The sequence below is a fragment of the Cebus imitator genome, unplaced genomic scaffold (genome assembly GCF_001604975.1).
Source record: "Cebus imitator isolate Cc_AM_T3 unplaced genomic scaffold, Cebus_imitator-1.0 Scaffold11, whole genome shotgun sequence".
NCBI lineage: Eukaryota > Metazoa > Chordata > Mammalia > Primates > Cebidae > Cebus > Cebus imitator.
The window spans coordinates 9,349,155-9,368,017 of NW_016107326.1; the positions used below are offsets into that span (position 1 = coordinate 9,349,155).

General features: G+C 45.6%; 1 long non-coding RNA gene across 1 annotated transcript in view; it reads right to left on the reverse strand.

The window, feature by feature from the left end:
* Positions 1 to 1,305: 1,305 nt before the first annotated feature.
* The window catches only part of LOC119466866, a 32,584-nt gene continuing 15,026 nt past the window's right edge, over positions 1,306 to 18,863 (reverse strand). The window contains exon 3 of the long non-coding RNA XR_005195369.1: positions 1,306 to 1,380. This is a non-coding gene — a long non-coding RNA (uncharacterized LOC119466866). The remainder of the gene's footprint in view (positions 1,381 to 18,863) is intronic.

Here is an 18,863-nt window from a genome sequence, read left to right on the forward strand (position 1 = left end):
GCCCCCGAACTGATGGAGAAGGGTCCTCCTAGGACCTGCTCGAGCTTGAGAGTTAAGCTGCAATGAGTTCAAACCAGATTCAGGGAGAAGTTTTCTCAGTTTAATCCTCAACATTCAGGGCTCGTCATCAATTACTTGGCCACTTGGCTGGAGCATGGCAGCACTGTAAATGTGTGCAGACCCCGAGCACTGGCGGTCCATGGATCACAAGGCACAGGCCATTTGGCCCACAAGCCAAGCGGAGGCTTGTTTACAGAAGCCATCATCAGTGCCTGTGGGTGAGTGGGCATCCCATGTCCCAGTGGCCTAGAACCAGGAACCCAGGCGACTGCCTGGCCAAAGATAGCCCTCTTGTCTTAGAAACAGCTCTGGTAATGTCATGCCTTTTCCATAGTGGCTATTTAATTATTCATTATCCAGCTTGGTCTGGGAGTGGGTAGCTTCTTCTGCACCCAGGCTATATGTGTGAAGTCACAGAATCCAGGGCTGGAAAGAAAGTGAAAGACCGTCTTATCTAATGCAGGCTGGATTTTTTTCTGCAAACTGTTTCTCTTACATTCCTCCTATCAAAGGAAGCTCATGACCTGCCCCAAACAGCTTATCATGATGTAAAATATCCTTCCTACGGCTTCTACTTACTGTTCCCACCTCTGCCTCCTGCAACCACATAAACCAAATCCCAATGCTCTAAAGAGCTCGTTGGTGAAAATACCACCTACCTGACTTCTTTAAGCCACATAGCTCCAGTCCCTTCAGCTACCTGCATCGTCCTTTGTGGCAGGGTTTCTGGTCTGCCGAACCCAGGACTCCCTTCTGCAGATGTTTCAGGAGAAAATAACATCACTCAAATGCACCATGGAGGCTCATGTGGCAGGTAGATGGTCAGACAAGGAGCAGGACAAGGCAGCTTTGATGCCCACAATCTTTCTTATGCCATCCATCTCTTCAGCCTGTCCCTCCACGTGGAAAGCAAATGGTCCACTCACTCTCAGTGACATAATTCAAGTGAGATGACCAGCATGGGGGTGAGTCTAAGCACATATCAGTGACTTTGTTAACACCAGGATCCCGTGACTACTGTTGAGCAAGAAAACCATGTTTTTGTGAACAGTGCCAGGAATACGGAGCTGGCCAGTCTTACAGACCTGCCCTTCCTAAAAGTCACAGCCCAACAGAGTAGGCCAAGACCAAGGAGGAGCCTCTATTCAGTGCATTAGTCAGAGCACTTCAGAAAAAGAGAAGCAATGGCACGTGCGGGTATACAGAATCAGATTCATTTTAGGGAATTGGGTAATGTGATTGTGGGTCCAAAATCTGGTCAGGAGCTCAGCAGGCTGGAGACTCAGGTAAGGTTGGCAGTTTGAGTCCACAGGCAGTCTGCTGGGGAGGAAGGAAGAGGCAATGTTGCCAATGAGGAATCAAGGCCTCTGCTGGTATAGTTCCCCATGGCTCAGGGGAGATCAGTCTTCCATTCTACCCAGGCCTTCAGCTGATTGGATGAGGTCCATACACATTATAGAGGGTGGTCTGTTTTACTCAAAGTCCGCCAGTTTAAATGTAAATATCATCCAAAACACCCTCACAGGAACATCCAGAATAATAACGTGATCACATATCTGGATCAAACTAAGTTGACACATAAAATTAACCATCACACCCAGGAAGCCTCTTATCCAGTGACAGGGCATACAAAATGCAGGAGGGACTTGAGATGTTCTTGCCACGAACAACAATAAAAATGCTACCGGAAGCCTTGCTCAAACCACAGGCAGTTTCTCACATTTACATTATCTAAAGACAACACCTGATGTTCACCACACCATTGACTACAATAAAAATGGTTACAAAGTATAGCACTGCCATTTAGCCATCAAAACTGATGTGATGCTGTATATAAATACTTAGTCAGGTGGGAAGATGTTTATATATGTATATGTTTATATTGAAGCATCACAAGATATATGTGTCATTGATAGCCGTGTATAAAAAAGATATTGATTATATTCACCAAAATGTTAGCAGCATTTCTCTCTAGATATTTAAATGATGGGTTTCTTCCTTCTTTTTCTTGCATGTATTATGCCACATCCCCATTAATATCCTGCGCCACTTGCCAAAGAACACAATAAATAAAAGTTTTTCAAGTAAACAAAATGATTTTTACAGTCATTTCTATCACCTAACAATGCAGATAACCCAACATATTTATATAGTATTTGTCTGAGTTATGTTCCAGCTAAATTTAACTAAACTTTTACATGCCACAGCCTGTGGGTTTTGTTGTTGATGCTGCTATTTTGGTTAAAAATGTTTTCAATGTTTTTGATCAGGTATAACAAAGTACTTCATAAAAGCTATTAAGTACTGTGCACATATCAGTTATTTCTAGAAGACATTCTATCCTTAGATAGTGGCTGTCTTATTCCACTCCTATTGTTATAATGAAAAACCTTAGACTGGGTAATTTACAAAGAACAGAAACATATTGCTTATAGTTCTAGAGGCGAGAAAGTCCAAGATCAAGGTACTAGCAGATTCAGTGTCTGGTGAGTCTGCTCTCTGCTTCCAAGAGGGTGTCTTGTGGCTGCATCCTCTGAAGAGGACAGAGCTGTGTTCTCACAAGGCAGAAGAGATTGAAGGACAAAGGGACAGATAGCTCCCTCGACCTCTTTTATAAGGTCATTAATCCCATTCATGAGGGATCCGCCCTGACGACTTAATCATCTCCTTAAGCCCCACCTCCTAATACCATCACATTGGTGATCAAGTTTCAACATACGAACTTAGGGGAACACATTCAGACCACTCACCGTAGTTAGTTCCTTCACAGTCATATTTACGAATAATTATCCCACATTTTCTGCTCTTAGCCGTCACTTCTGGTGAACCTTCAGGGCTCTTTCGTATTTTTCGCAACAACTGTGTGCTCATGGGAAGAAACATCTGACCCCTTATCTGGTCACATGCATGGGCTTTATAACTGTTGTTTCTTACCTTCTGGTTAAGAAACCTGTACAGGTTTCTTATTGGGTTGAATAAGTGCCATACTGGCTTGAAGAATTCTTGTGAGGGCTGTCCTGTGCACTCTACCCACTAAACTCCAGTAGCAAACTTCAAGTTGTGACATCTAAAAATGTCTCTAGACGTTGACAAATGTCCCCTGGGGGGCAAATAAGGTCCTTCCGGATGTTTATCTGATCATTCTTTCCTCCCCTGTTACTCAGGAAAGCTTTGCCCACGTACCACCGCCACTCCTCCGATGCCCATATGATTGGATCTGAAGCTCTTTCAGACAGGCCCGCACTGCTGTAACCAGGGCCTCCTAGGCCACCTACCTGCTAGCAGCATTGCTCTGAGGCCATGTCAGCACAGAAGCCAGTGGAGAGAGGATGCTAGAAAGAAGAAACCACGAGCACGTGGGGAAGTGGGAGGATGCAGACACACTTGCAGGACATTCAAACAACCAAAGGAAACTCAAAGTAGACAAGAAGGCCATGGGGATGGGGATGCGGCTCTTGCTGGGCCTAACTCTCAGAAATTCTGGTCCCCTAAGTTACCCAGGTCACAGGTTCTCCTTCCCCCTAAGAGCTAGGCCTGCTGGCAGGGATGCCATTTTCACCATATAGGGATTGGGGGAAAAGGAAAGAAAAATGCCCTTTCAGATCTCCTTCACACCTACCTTTGTAACTTTTGTGCTATTTTCAGTGTTGGCATGAAAAAATGAAAATGAAAAACAAAGCCACACACCCTGATCAGAGCCTGGGGAGCAGATAAAGGGGGTCATGCTTGACTGACATGTAATCAGCATGGCTTCTCGGTTCTGAGAGGTACCCTCGATCTGACCTCCAGCTTGTCTTGGCTCCTTCAGAGCTTGGGAGCAGTCCATCCTGCCTCCAATCTCAGAATACAAGTCCCTCAGCTTGGAGCTCAAACACCTTCAATGGCTCCCTTCTTTCTGCAAGAGACATCTCAGCTGAACTGAGGTCTTCGTGTGAGTTTCCTGCAGCCGCTGTATGAATGACCACCAGTAGGGTGGCTTAAAACAACAGAAATGTATTCTCAGGCACGTCTGGAGGCCATAAGTCTACAATCAAGGTGTCGGCAGGGCTGGCTCCTTCTGGAGGCGCCGTGGGAGAGTGCTCCAGGCCGCTCTCCTGGTTTCTGGGGTGCTGGCCATCCTTGGCATCCTTAGCTCGCAGCTGCATCACCTGACCTCTGCCTCCATCCTCACATGACCTTCTCTCCGTTGTTTGTCTTCTCTCTTCTTTTTCTTAAGAGGACATTGGATTGTCATTGCATTTGGAACCCATCAGGATGGTCTCATCCTTACCTTAGTTATATCTATAAAAACCCTTGTTTCAAATAAGGTCATATTCACAGAGTCTAGAAGGGCATATTTTTTGGGTGGGGGCACTATTCAACTCAGTACAGTCTTCAAGGGACTCCAAAGTGCGACTTGCTTGGGTTCATTCATTTGTTCACTCACTGACTCATTCATTCAGCTGATGAGCCATGCTTGGCACATCCCCATCTGGGCCAACTTCCTGCCTGCTTTTGGTAGATCCTGTTCCGTTTCCATTTTCCCCTATGCTCCATCCCTTTTCAGGGCCTAGCTATGTTCCCACCTCCTCCAGGAAGTCTTCCTTGACTGTCAGTCCCCACTGATCCACCCCTCAGCAACATAACCACATCCAGATCCTTGACTGCCTTACTGCAATCTGTCGACTGGCTGGGGGCTGTCTTTGCAGAGCCTCCTGCAAGTCACTCACCAAACATGTATTGACCTCAGCTTAGCTGGAATCAGAACTAGATCCACTCTGTAGTGCAAACTGTGCCTGCCTGGGTGTGTGCATGGGGGCGGGGGCAAAGGGCAGAGTGGGGAGGAAGGTCTCTGCCACCAGTAGCTTTCAAAGCACAGCTACTGTGAGTCTCTTTTCTCCTCACCACCCCACAATTCCCACTCCACCTATGAGGAAGTAGGATCTGCATTTCCTCAGTTTGTTCAAATCCACGAAACAAGTCAGCAGCAGCCCTAGGACTGGGGACATGTTTCCATGCAATCCCATCACCAGACCTCAGAAAGGATGGCTGGGACAGAAGTCCCTGCATGCTCACTTCAGTTATTGGCACTTGTCACCCTGTTCCATTCACAAACACTCCTCCTTCCACGTAGGTTTCCTTCTATCTCCTGACTCTGCTATCACTGTTTGTTGGCAAAGGCCTCCAGTCAAATGCCAGTGACTAGAGAAGCAGCCCCTGGGCAGCCTTGAGTGGTCCTGGCAGCGTGGCTGGTGGGCAGGGCTTCAGAAAAGACAGGCTCCTCCCACTTACCAGCGGAAGGACCTTCCACACCCTAAGGCTGCACAGAGGCCACAGGAAGACCTTCCCACTCCTGAACCCCTCCCCTCTCCAGCCACCTCGCGTTGCTAACCAGGGTTCATCATTCCACCGCTCATTGCTGCCTTGCTGTTCCTTCTGCCCAGAAAGCACCTCCTCCCTATCAACCCTACTCATTGTCAACACTCACAGCAGATGCCATCTTCACTGCCATCCCTGCCTGTCCCGAGTTCTGTCCACCCTGTGTTCATGCTTCCAGTGCAGCACCCGGCCCATTGTGATAGAAAAGGAAATGCCCTTCTCAAACTCCTTCACACCTGCCTCTGCGACTCTATTAGGGCTGACCCCTCAGCCACACCCAGCACCCAGAGAGTCGGACGATGCTCATTCATCTTTGTAACCTGGCCCCAAAAAGGGGCCAAGAAGCCATAGAGGTGGCTCTCCTCACTTTGGGCAATTTATTTGTTCCAGGCTATGACTTAATAGCAATCTTTGTTAATCAGAATTATTCATGTATTAATTACAAGCACCAAGGATCTCAAAATGAGCCTTGGCTGCAGGCTGTCTCCCCTCCACCTTCCTGTTCCTAACTGTGGCTAAAGACAGGACAGTTGAAGAAAATGTGAGAGATACGTGACTGCAGTAATATGTCTTCCCAGACATATTCTTTAATAGCAAAATCAAGAAACCCTTCCACCAGTTTCACAAAAGGCCAAATCTGCCCCTCAACTCTAGTTCTCTGAGTAATACCTTTACTTTATGGAGAAAAATGTGGATAGACTAGAGAAGATTCAAAAAAAAAAATTCAAGAATGCAGGATGGTAATCAAAGGCTTTTACTTATTTACCTACCTAAGTTATTTATTTATTTTAACAGCCATTTGGTGGTATAATTGCCACACATTAAGCTACACAGAATTAGAGTAAAGAATTTGATAAGTTTTGACAGATGTATACACTGTGAAGCCATCAAGATAGTGAATATTTCCACTGTCCTCCCACCAAAGTCTCCTCTGCTCCTCCACAGCCCTCCTAACCCAGCCCCCACAACCACTGAAGTACTGGGACTACAGAATAGTTTGCATGTCCTAGAATTGTATACACATGTAATTATAGACTACTTTTTCATCTGGCTTCTTTTTACCCCTCGTAATTATTTTAAGATTCATCCAGGTTGTGGTGTGTATCACTTATTCATTTCTTTTTATAACTGAGTAGCAGGTCATTATAAAGATATATCATTGCAAAGATATACCAATCATCTGTTAATGGACATTTAGATTTTTCCCAGTTTGGGGCTATAGTTAATAAAGCTGCTATGAACATCAGTTTACAAGTTTTGTATAAACATGTGCTTTAATTTCTCTTGGGTGAATGCCGAAGACTGAATGGCTGGGTCATATGGTATGTGTATGATTAGCTTTCCAAGAAACTTACAAACTGTTTTCCAATGTGGTCGTGCCACTTACCCACCGCTGTGTGTGAGGGTTCCGGTTCATTCCCATAGTCACCGACAGTGTTTTCGTTTTATCCACTCCAATAAACAGCAGCATCTTATTATGGTTTTAATTTGCATTTCCCTAGTTACTAATGATGATGAGCATCTTTTCATGTATCTGTTTTCCATCCATACATCTTCTTTGGTAGAGACTCTAGTCAAATATTTTGCTCAGTATTTTATTGCGTTGTTTTCTTATTAATGATTTTTGGAAGTTCTTCAAATATTTGGATACAAGTCCTGTATTTCCTCAAAGTGAGTGCCTTGCTGTTTTTTTTTTTTTCCATTTTCTTGAGAGAAAGAGCAGAAGTTTTTAATTTTGCTGAAGTCCCATTTATCAGCTTATTACTTCACAATTGTAGGATTATTGATTTAAGACAAAGAAAGCTGAGTGTCTTACAGTATCTAATGCTTCAACATTCATGCCAAGCCTACTACGTGCCAGGAGCTGCTTGGTCCAAGGAGAAAAAAGTGCAAGACATGACGCCTGATTACACAGAGCTCAATGCACAGTAGGGGAGGTGAAGGGAGTACCTGATTAAATTCCATCCACATTACTGCCGCCAGGAGAGAGGGACAAAGAGGGTCATGGAGTTCATGGGAGGCAATGGAAGGAAAAGGGAATAAGAAAGTAAAGTGGGCATTTTTAGCTGGGTCCCACCCTGAGCTCTATCTCTAGGAAGAAAACTTTCTTTGGCTTTTGGTTTGTTTCTGGGAAGGCCATCCTGATCATTTGTTTTTTGGTTTTTTTTTTTTTTTTTTTTTTTCCAAGGAGGATAAAATGTTGAGCAATAGACCTCACTGAAAACAAGAGAGGTTTGGATCAAATATAGAAAAGAGCTTGACAAAGAGGATGTCAAGGGGTGGTGGGGGGGGCGGGGGAAGACAGAGAAAGAAGGGGGAATAAAAGATTAGTGGCAAAGAAATATCAAGGGAAGTCTCTACTCATAAAATAGAAATTAATGGATTACAGAGCAAGGACATTAAGAAAGATCTTTAAGAGGTTGCAGGAAATGGGGGAATCAGGGCAAAGCTGAGCTGTCATGTGGAACATTTTACATAACAAACTACTGGTTAAAGCTAATATAAGCTTTATATTATAAAGGGTAAGAGACAGCATGTGCCCAAGAGAGGAGAAATGAGAGATGGGATAATACTCAGTATCCAAGCCCTGACTCCGAGGCAGCTCACTTGGCTGAGGAGTATCGTACTCGATACTCCTCGAGGCCAGGCTGCTGTCATCGGGAACCTGGGTCACTTACGTGGGCTTGGAACAGAATCCACCAGTCCACAACGATTTGGTGGAAGGAGGGCAGATATTTTTTTTACTGCAGCACCTTTGGAAGCCCTTTTCAGGTGGTACTTACCCTGGAAGTTGCTTCTTTCCCAAGGGGAAACATTAAAAAATCAGGGGCTACAAACATCTTTTCTTCTGCTGTAATGCAGCTCAGAAGTGCAGCAGAGTGTGAGTGGAGAGGGGTTCAGCCAAAGAAATTGCTCCTCATACACGCAGTGAACTGTGTAGCAAAGGGTGAGTCTTCTCCATTCCAGCATCTGATGGTTGTGATGCATGCCGACCGATAGGAATGGGGATAGCCAGAGTTAGAGACACTGAGTTGCTGGAGAATTTTCACCTAACGTGTAAACTGTGTGTGATCACAGCTGAAGACGCCATCTGCAGTTGGAATTAAAACCCAGACATGGCCATTCCAACACAAGGCATTGGGGAACATGGGACAGCAAGGGGTGCAGGGGATGAGAAGATAACAGCAAACTAAAGATGGGAAGCAGACAATCCCGTGGCCATCCTGAGGTCCTTTGTTTTTCTATCTCTATCACATTAACCCCAGAGCTGCCAATGTCTCTGCGTTTCCTCTGTGCAATTGAACACAAGGGAACACATACTCCATCTCATGCAGCATCCTCCATCGTTCTCTGTTTTAGTTGGAATTAAAACTGCAGCTAACTGGAAGGTAAAATAAGACCGTAGCTTTAATAAGAGAGAAGCTTGTTTATTTTTTATATAAAAGTCTGGGCAGGCAGATCGAAGGCCAATATTGGGTCCCATTGGGTCAGGAACCCAGGAACCTTGTAGATCTCTATCTCACCATCTCTGCAGTGTGGTCCTTGCTCTCCTAGTCCAAGACATTTATGCTCCAGCAGAGAGAAAATGATGAAGAAGAAGGTAAAGGGCACACTCCAGGTCTCTCAAGGAAAGGTCTTGAAGGTATCACAGGACAGACACTTCCACTAACCTCCCACTGACCAGGACTTAGTCACATGGCCATGCAAGGGTGGCTGGGAAGTGTAGTTCTGATTCAGAGCAGCTATGCACCCTAATAAGCATTTTAATCCAGTGGGAGAAGAGGAAAATGGATCTTGGACAACTAGTAGTCTTACATGTTGACTAATCAGTCACAAAGTCCTAAATTAGGGAGAACACAAAGACATCATCATGTATTGACCTGCATGCCAACTGGCAATTGCCATGAAGTTTCTGGCACCCAGAGCATGCACACCAAATAAATAATTCTCCATTAGAAGGGTCTGGGAGGGCAAAGGGGAAGCTATAACTTGAAAGGAAGTTTACAGGACAGAGTTAAAAAGGAAAGGGGCAAAGACAGGGTGGAATCATGCTCTGGGGCATATGTTCTCCAGTGTAGCTGAGAAGCTGGGGAACCTGGGGGAATAATGAGAAAAGCAGCAGTTTGAGTGTGCACATTGAGAGAAGGAAGAGTCAAGAGGGAGAAAGAACAGAAATGAAGTATGGCACATGAGCCGAGTGATGGATGGGATTTTTGGTTTTTGGTGATAGGGAAAGAACTTCACATTGGGCAAGATCTTCTAAAACACTTGCTTTGCATGAGGTCTTATACTGGGACCATGAGATAAAGGAAGAGAAACAAGACAGAGTTCCTGCCCTCAGGGAGCTTCCAGTCTCAGCAAGTAAACTTTTATAACTTACAATGCTAGATGGCACTTTTGAACTGACCTCTTCAAAAATTTCGTCTTAGTTTATAACCATGGTAACTGAAATATTTACTCGATATTCAATAGATATTAATAGCTCAAGATCTGACATCAGACACTGGCTTTTAACTCATCCTTTGTAATCTACATGGTGACATTCTCAATTTTAGCACCGAAAGTTCCATATCCTGAACAAACTGGGATGGTTAGCCACCCTCGCTATGTATAAGTTCATGTTCTTGGGGAAGTTACTTGACTTCTTCAGGTCTCAGTTTCTTCAAATGGAAAATGGAAACAGTCATCATTTTGACCTTTCATGACAGTCGTGAACATTAAATGGAAATATGTTAATCGGGCTTAGCAGAGTGCCTAGCACAAGTGTTAATACTATCCCTTATGGTTACTCTTATTAGAGCTGTTACGGAGCTGATGGAGTCACACACATTTTACCCACAGTCTTCTGGTTGCAAACTACATGTGTACTGGGATAAGTGAGCTTGAGTATTTATGATGGTTTTATAACGTATTTCTCATGAATGGCAAGGAACTACTGTTACTGGGAAATTTTATTTTCAAATTTAATATACATCTCCAATTTCCCTTCTTTCATCTTCTCTGTATACGAATCATTTTTCCCATTGTCATGGGATCTGAAATGAGAGTATCTTGTGAACATCCAGGTAAAGTAATTGAAGTGTTATAATAAATTTGCTTTTAAAAGACAATTTCAAGCAGGTTATAGGAATGATAGGAAAATCTTTTTTAAAGTTTCTGTTTTTATTCACTTCTTCTTTCAATGAATATTTAATTGTGCTATTATTCGTTGTCAAGCAACATGCCAGGTGCTTGGAACACAAGAATAAAAAGCCCCAATATCTGCCCTTAAGGAACTCACCTGGAGAGGTGGATCATATATTGCACATGAGCAATAAATACAGAGATGCAGGTGCTCGCCAGGCTGATGAGAACCCCTCAATGTACTTGACAGAGTCAGGTAGAGTTTCTAAAAGAAGTACTGCATGAGCTAACTCCTGCATTCCAGGTGAACAGAGAAGGTGCATAATGAGAAAGGCACTGAAGTAAATTCAGGTGACCATTGGGGTTCTGATGAAGGTGGTGGAGATTTTGTTGGCAAATTCATCCAACAAATATTTGCTGAGCACCTATTATATGAATAGTATCATTGAATATACAAGACACAGACACTGGCCTTGGAAACCTTAGGACTTAGAGGGGGAAATAAGATGCACACACAAACAACCAATGCAAGATACCTGTTATGGACTGAATGTTTATGCCCCTCCCCTTCAAATTCCTATGTTGAAGCCCTAACCCCCGGTGTGGCTGTATTTGGAGATGGGGGCTCTAAGGAAGTAAATAAAATGAATTGAAGCCATAAGGGTGGGGCTCTGATCCCATAGGATTAGTGTCCTCGTAAGAAGAGGCACCCATACTCCAAACTGAGGAAAGTGAGAAGGTGGCTGTGTGCAAGTCAGGAAGAGAGGCCTCACCGGACACCAAACTGGCTGGAACCTTGCTCTTGGACTCAGCCTCTGGAACTGTGAGAAAACTAACCCCTGTTGTTTAACTCACCCAGTCTGTGGTGTTTTGTTACAGCAGCACAAGCTGACTAATACCAATAACCACGATGTGACACAGGGGAAGGAACGAAGTAGCATTGAACTCAGAGGAGTGGAGATACCCGTTGCCTGGGGGAGCCAGAACCAACTTGCAGGAGGAGGTGACTCTGGCTGAGCCTGAAACACCTGGAAGCACTTGGATTTAGGTGAACTTGATAGTAGGAGAGCATTCCAGCTGTGGGACGTGTCCCGGGCTGGTTGGCAGGACAGAAACACACAGCTTTCACTTGTCTAGAGGACCTGGCCTGTGTGAGGCAGAAGGCTGTGGGACACACTGAGGTCGTGTTGTGAAGGGCTTTGAAAGTCAGGATGAAGGCTCTGGGCTTCCTTGAGGAGGTATGAGGGCACGTTGGTGGTTTTAAACAAGCAGAGTTTCATTTCGCACTGTGCCTTGTGGGGGTCCCTGGACCGGCTCAACCCTAGAAGTGATTGCAGCAATGCAGGTGAGGATGCAGCCTAGGGCAACAGAGGTGGCACATAGCAAGGGAGATCCACGAGGTCAGATCAACCACAGTTGGCAACTTTTGGATTTGGACCCAAGAAAGGTGGAAAATCACTGTTAATAACAGCAGAGTTGAAAACAAGGTAAGCTCATAAAATCACCTGCTGACTTGTCAATTTGTAGATCACTTACTCCTGGAATAGTCGTTGTGAAGCTTGGGCTGAATGGCTGGCACCAGGCAAAAACTTTGCTTCCTTCTGTTATGCCAGGCTGTTGTCCAGTCTGGAGCCTGAGTGACGGAGCTGCTAAAAGTGAGCATTCAACCAGGAGCAGCATGAGCTCTGGAGCAAGGGTGATGCAAGCAGTGGCACCAAGCAGCTTAAAAGTACCACTGCCTCTCAGAGATGGAAGCTGAGAGAGTGGATTTGGAGGTCCTAATGCTTAGAGGAACACTCTTGTGATGGAGACAGAAAAAGACAACAGAAGACCTGGGAAGCAGCCTACGATTAGAATGTTAGAGAAGGAAGGAGAAGCATAGGAGACTGAAGGCTTTAGAATAATTGGGAAACAAACCAGGATGACGTTTAGGGACCACTGGAGGAGGGAGCCATTGGAGGAGGCAACCTCAGTTGTGCCAATTACTGCAAATTCTAGGAAACAGGAAAGGAGACATATTACATTTATGATGAGACTCAGCAGCCCTATCCCTGGAGAAGAGAATAAACAGCTATGTGCACTGGACAGCTGAACTCTTCCCATGCTGAGGGAGAGGTTTGAACAGACAAGCCCCCAGGGACCCTAGGCTGAGCCCACACACTCTGGTCTCTCATACTCTGAAGGGACTTTTTTCTTTCCTGGAATGCAAGGAAAGGTGTGCACAGGAGGTACAGTGAGCAAATCTGTACTCAGGGAAAATGCTAGCGATGTCTCAACCCAATTCAAAGGCCTCGAGGGTTCACTGCATCACCTCCCAAACTTTAACATGCAGTGGGGGAATCCAGTTCATGACTTAGAGGATCTGGGGCAAGACCTGAGAGTCCTCACGCCATGCAAGCTTCTAGCAGCTGCTATACATGCTCACTCAACCGCACTTGGAATCACAAAAGTCTAGAGCGCAGCAGCTAACTGGCGGCTCTGGCACCCCTTGCTTCATGCAAATGTGTTTCTTTGACCAGCATAATGTTCTAAAAAATTAGATTCACTTGAAAACATTTAAAAATGTGCAGATTTTACATTTTAATAATTCCAAATTCTGTCTTCTCTAGAAACCCTCAGGAACTCTGGCCACCCTGGCCCTACATGCTGGCACAGAGCACGTGGTGGAGCTGACCCAAGGCAGCTTTTAAGACAAGTCCAGTGCCCTCCAGCCTGCCCAAGTCCTCAAGCCCAGGCCCACCGCAAACCCCCATTGACATTGCTGGCCTGCATGACCCCAGAGTTTTCCACTCCTGATCTAGAGCAAGCCCCTCACTCAACAGAGGAGCAATGAACCCTAGAGAAGACATGGGATGCGCGGGTGCTGTCACTGTTAAGAGTGATCCCGGGGTTTGTGAGCTTCAAGCGGTGCTCAGGAACTGTTGACTGAGCGACCAAATACCCTTGCCCAATGTTGCACTCTAGGGTCTACAGCAGATGCTGGTGCCACCCACTGTGCCCCGCACCCTGGCCACAGCATACCCCCCTTTGTTGATCTTTTGGATTAATAAACAGTCCACGTCGGAGCACAGGAGCCTAAATCATGTGTCTCTTTTTGTCCTTCTGCAGATTTCTCCTTTTGTTTCTTGGGGAGAGGCTGAGGCAAGTCAACTCACAAAAATGTGCTTCCACCGAATGGGATCCTGGAGTTTATCCACCAGGCAGGTTGGGAAAAATGAAAACGCTAATTACTTCAGGGATAGCATGGAAAATGAGTCAGCTGATTGGGCCACCAGGCAGCCAGTAGGAGCTGATTTTTTTTTTTTTTTTTTAGAGGATAATGACTTATTCTAGGGGATTTCAGTCATGCACACACAACAAAAATAATTCCAAGTGTCTGCTAGCAAAATCCCATGCTGCCGAGCATCACGTTTGAAAATTAATGTGACAGGCTGGAGGCCCGTTTGCCCCAAGATCAGAAGACAATGAAAGCTTCCTCCCCAGGAAGTTTCTGAGGGCAGAACCAGAAATCCAGAACTGGAGAACAGAGAGGGCAACGCCCCACCGGGGCCAGTGGATGGGAATCAGCTGTGACACCATGCCTGCCTCCTTTGTCTGGGCAATCAGGCCCAGCCTCCCGAGTTACCGATGATCCATATGGAAGCTGGTGGGGCTGCACATTAATTGCCTTGTTCGTCCCATCATTAAAATGATAGGTCTCGCCATCGGGAGCGGTGCTGGCTGGCGGTGAGTTGGGCACACCTCCTGGGTAGAGAGGTCTCCTAACAGGGCCCTACACACACTTCTTTTTAAAGAGCTGCATGGTGATTTGGGGTTCATGTGGGTGCCCTTGGACTCTAGGAACCAAGGACCCCAGGGCCCTTGCTCCCTCTCCCCTTTCTGGCAGGCGATAGAATTAATGAAGCCCGGGCAGCCCTGTACGCAGGGCACACTCGGTCCTTTACAGCTCTTTGTCTGCAGCCAGCCCCTTGTCTTTCAGAGCTGGCTGCCGCCCCGTCTCTGGGGCTGATGCGGCAGCCAGATAATGAACAGTATATCAGCACAAGCGGCGGAGGGGGGCAACGGGGAGAGGGGCGAGCGCCCGAGCGAGCTGGACTGACTTATTATTCCTTCACTCTCAAACAAAACAAAATCATTGGCCTGCCAGGGTCATTAAGGACCCCGGGGTTGTCATAGAAACGACCTTTGGGGCCCGGTGGTTGTTAATGCATGAGTGACTGCCTGCATTGTGTGTGTGGGGAGAGGTCAGAGTTTTGTTGGTGGCTTAAGAAAGAAAGAAAGAGAGTGAGGAAGAAAGAGAGCCAGCACAAAGCCCAGGATTGGGCAGCTGACATTCAGAAAGAAGGTTGTACCCTGTGGCATTGATTAGATGTCTGGGATAGTGAACATCCAGTGCCCAGCACACAGTAGGTGCTCAGTAAAGGTCTGCCAAGGTGAATGGACACATCTCTCTGGTTAAAAATGCCCTCCCATCTCCACTCCCAATTCCACCTTCCCTTACCCAAGAAGCCACTCTGCCAATGCACTCCCTGAGAGTATTTAGACAGGTAATTGCCCCACCATGGTTCCAGCCGAGAGTAACAAACTCATGTTCAAGTTTCGGAGAAACTCCTATGCCTTCAACTTGGACAGGACTGTTTTCATGGCTCCCAGGCACCCAGGAGGAGCTAGTTGGGTTTGGTGGGCAGGGAGCTTGACAGAAGAGAAATAGGAGACACCAGGGCCTCGTCTGTCAGCCTTGGATTTACAGATGCGCCTTCAACCCACTTGCTAACCAGGGCACTGTGTCCCCTGCCAGGAGAGGCTCTGAGCACCACCCGTGAGACGGAGCTCCCTCTACTGGCTGGTGTTCAGAAAGCTCAATCTCCAGGGGTTGAGCCTCTCCAGCTTGTCTCCAGAATCACGTTTGGGTTTCAGAACCAGCCCGGCTACCAGCTCACTGCATGTCCTCTTGCAAATCCTCCTGCCTTGGTTTCCTCACCTGAAACGTTAGAGATGGTCCAGATGGCATCCACAGCCCATCCCAAGCCTGTTCTGCTGCCTCTGGAGGGGGTCTTTTCTGAATTTAGGATTTTACTTTCCAGGTTGGAAGAAAACATTCTAGACACATTTTGGGAGTGATTATAGAACCATCTGATCTCTGAGAAGATTAAACCTGGTTGCCTTCTATGGTGCCACCATAGAAGTGAGGAGGCCAGGGCCTTTCAAGATCCTCTAACACTGTACTGCTTGTGCTGACTGTAGCACCATGTCCCCTGACAGCCTCTTGAAGTCTCCTTGTCACATTTGGAGACCAATCCCAAGACCTACCAACCGGAGACATGCCTACTTAGCATCAACTACCAGGGTAGCTTCTTAAAAATGGTTTCAGGAATCTGTCTGAAACCTTACCTGGCAGATTGTCGGATCTTTGCTCAAGCAAACCAGACTATCGCTCACAGAATCCCTTCTTCAGCTCATGGGCCCCAGAACACAATGGCTGCAAAATCCAGGTCTCTGATGTGGGCTCAGAATGTACAAACACCTCATCTCGGTGAGTCACAAATGCCTGCCTTGCACACCTGTGCTGTTTTGCAAGCACTTTTCCGGGATTCGTGATGAGCGCACCCATCACAGAATCTGGAATAAGAATACCCAGTCCAGAAGGGGGTTCCCCTGTGGGCAAAGGACCATCACATTCATCGACGGTACTGAGCCTGGCTCCTGCCCTGGAGAAGCAATAAGATATTGGCGTGAACGTTCCGTTCCAGTCGTTTCATCTAATTTTTATAAAAAGGCAAGCAGCAACATCCCCACAGGACAGATGAGGAATCAGACAGGAGGAAGTGTGACTTGTCCAAGGTCACAGGAGGAGCAACTTTAGAAGCCAGACCCACAAGGTCAAGTCTGTTATGGCTCCGTCCACAGCACTGCCCAAGCTGTCCCTGGATGAGTAGCAGAGAGTGAGAAGCAAAGAGTCTTGTTATTTACGCTCATGTTGCATAAAATAGAGTAGTGTGGATAGAGTCCGTTTACCTTTGTTTTTGTTTTTAAAATCTGCACAACTGATTTGCATAACTGTCAGGGTCGTGGCCTGGCACCTCTTCCCCCATATGTACATCAAGAAAGGAGACTTTCTCCTAGAGTCGAGCACGTTCACTTCCCTTCTCTTTAGCTGCAGAAAGAGAGGGGTCTGTGCCCAGCTTAGACTCCAGCTCAGACTACACTAAAACATGCTGAACCCTCTGTTTGGCACAAAACACCCAACTCAGATGGTTGACAGGTATTCTCTTTTCAACAAACTGCATCTTCTCCAATAAGTGAGGAGACAAAAATCCCTCAGAGTTTCCTGGGTTTCCAGAGGTAAGAGAATCCAAGAGCAAATATTTCAGCAGGCTGGAGCTTAAGTTTCCAAGAAAAGAAATCAGGAGTTGCTGATTTGGAGAAAAGGCCCCAGGCTAGACATGACTAGCTTACCTGGGGCTGCAATTGCTTCTAGCTCTGGTGGAAACCTTTCACAAGACACTTTCCCTTGTAGAGTCTATTTCTACTTTTCTAAAACATAAGGGAGCCCAAACTTTGAAATATTCTAATTCTGAAGCTTAGGTTCCTATAAAGGTTGATAAACTCCAGAGTATTTGTATTTAATGAAGTTTAACACCAGGTTATAAAATAGAAGAGCTTCCTGGGAGAATGAGGCATCATCTAAACCAGCAGAATTGAACAGAGTGTTTTACTTTGCATTAATATGTTCCCTTAGGGACAAGGACAAAACCCGTCATTATAAAAAAAAGTCTTGAATATTTGCATATTGCATATGGAATATTTGCATACAGTATTTATGTAAAGCATGATGCTTATTTTTCAGGGTGGGAAGGGGGAGAGCAGTAACTTGCTCAGTACCAGGTGCTTTTCATACAGCATTGAATCTTCAGCAACCCAAAGGTTCATGGTATTCACTGAACCTCTAGAGAGACTGAGGGCCAGAGTAGGGACTTCCCCATAGTTACCTGGTCAAGTGAGGGATTTCCTTATTCCTTTACAGCACTTTTCTCTCCTACAACTTAACAACATTCACAGTGTAAGAGATATGCCTGGAATGATGTCAAAGAAATGAACTTAGATTAGTGAGTTTTTTATTCATATTCCTCTCCAGGTGGAAATTTAGACAAGATGGCATCTAAGATCCATTTCACTTTTAAACCCTAAATCTGAGTTACTTATTCGAATAGTATTTACCAAAATGAATTCTGAAGCATAAGACACCCAAGAAATATTCCAGGGAAAGCATGTTTTGTGGTTAAATAGGTTTGGAAAATGTTACAAGTTGTATCCTCAATTAGAGACTTATAGTGCACATTACAAAATATCAAAGGCTCTGATAAGGCCTGCAACTAAAGCTTGCATAGCTGTTTAATCTATCTGCCAGAATTACTGCATTCTGAACCCACATAACACTTAACATTTAATGAAACGACTTTGCTATTTAGCACACTTGGAAAGCACTAGAATAATTGCAAAGTTTATGAAACTGCCTCTTCCTCATGTTTTGCCTTCTATCCTCTCATGAGCAGTGAAACAGTGTCCCTTAGGAAGGGTCATGGGCAGAGAGAGGAAATATGGGGAGAGAGTCCATTTAAGGCTAACCAGGGCTCATGTCTAGCTTCGGTTTGGAAGAACGACTCACCCGCTGCCCGTAAAACGCTGGGAGAGCCCACTCATGAAAAGCAAGAACTTGGATCAACCCTGATTTTCTCCACAAGAAACAGTCATTGCTCCAGCGGTCTCGGACACTTTGATACAATAAATATTTTGATGCTCTGTGTATATTTGTATATAAGCTCATTTGTTGTTGAAAGCAAAATGTGTCATATTTCTGTCTTGATCAGCCCTTTTAAGGAATTTCTCCACTCCTTCCCACTCTAAGCTGGAAACACCAAAATCTATACACAATAGAGTCTCACTGGACCTGTCATTTATGGAAGTTGTTCCCTCGACTTGACTTAGTTAATTCCAGTGCATCCTCTCTATCCCAGCTTATATGTCACTTTCTCCCAAACTGGTTCCCTGACAGAAGACTAGATCTAGGACAGCCTGGGATAGTCTGTGAGAGCAATCAGCAGGACTGATAATTATACAGCCCCTAAGTGGTTCTTTGTAAATGTCTGATTCTCCCACTAGACTGTCAACCTCATGAGGACAAGGGCCGTGACTATTTGCTCAGGCTACCTGCCAAACGCTTTGCGTGGACTGGCTAAGTAGGCACTGAGGAAATGTTTGTTGGATGAGTGAATGAATGAGCAAATTTCCATGCGAAGAGACAGGCTTCATCTGCCTGGGCC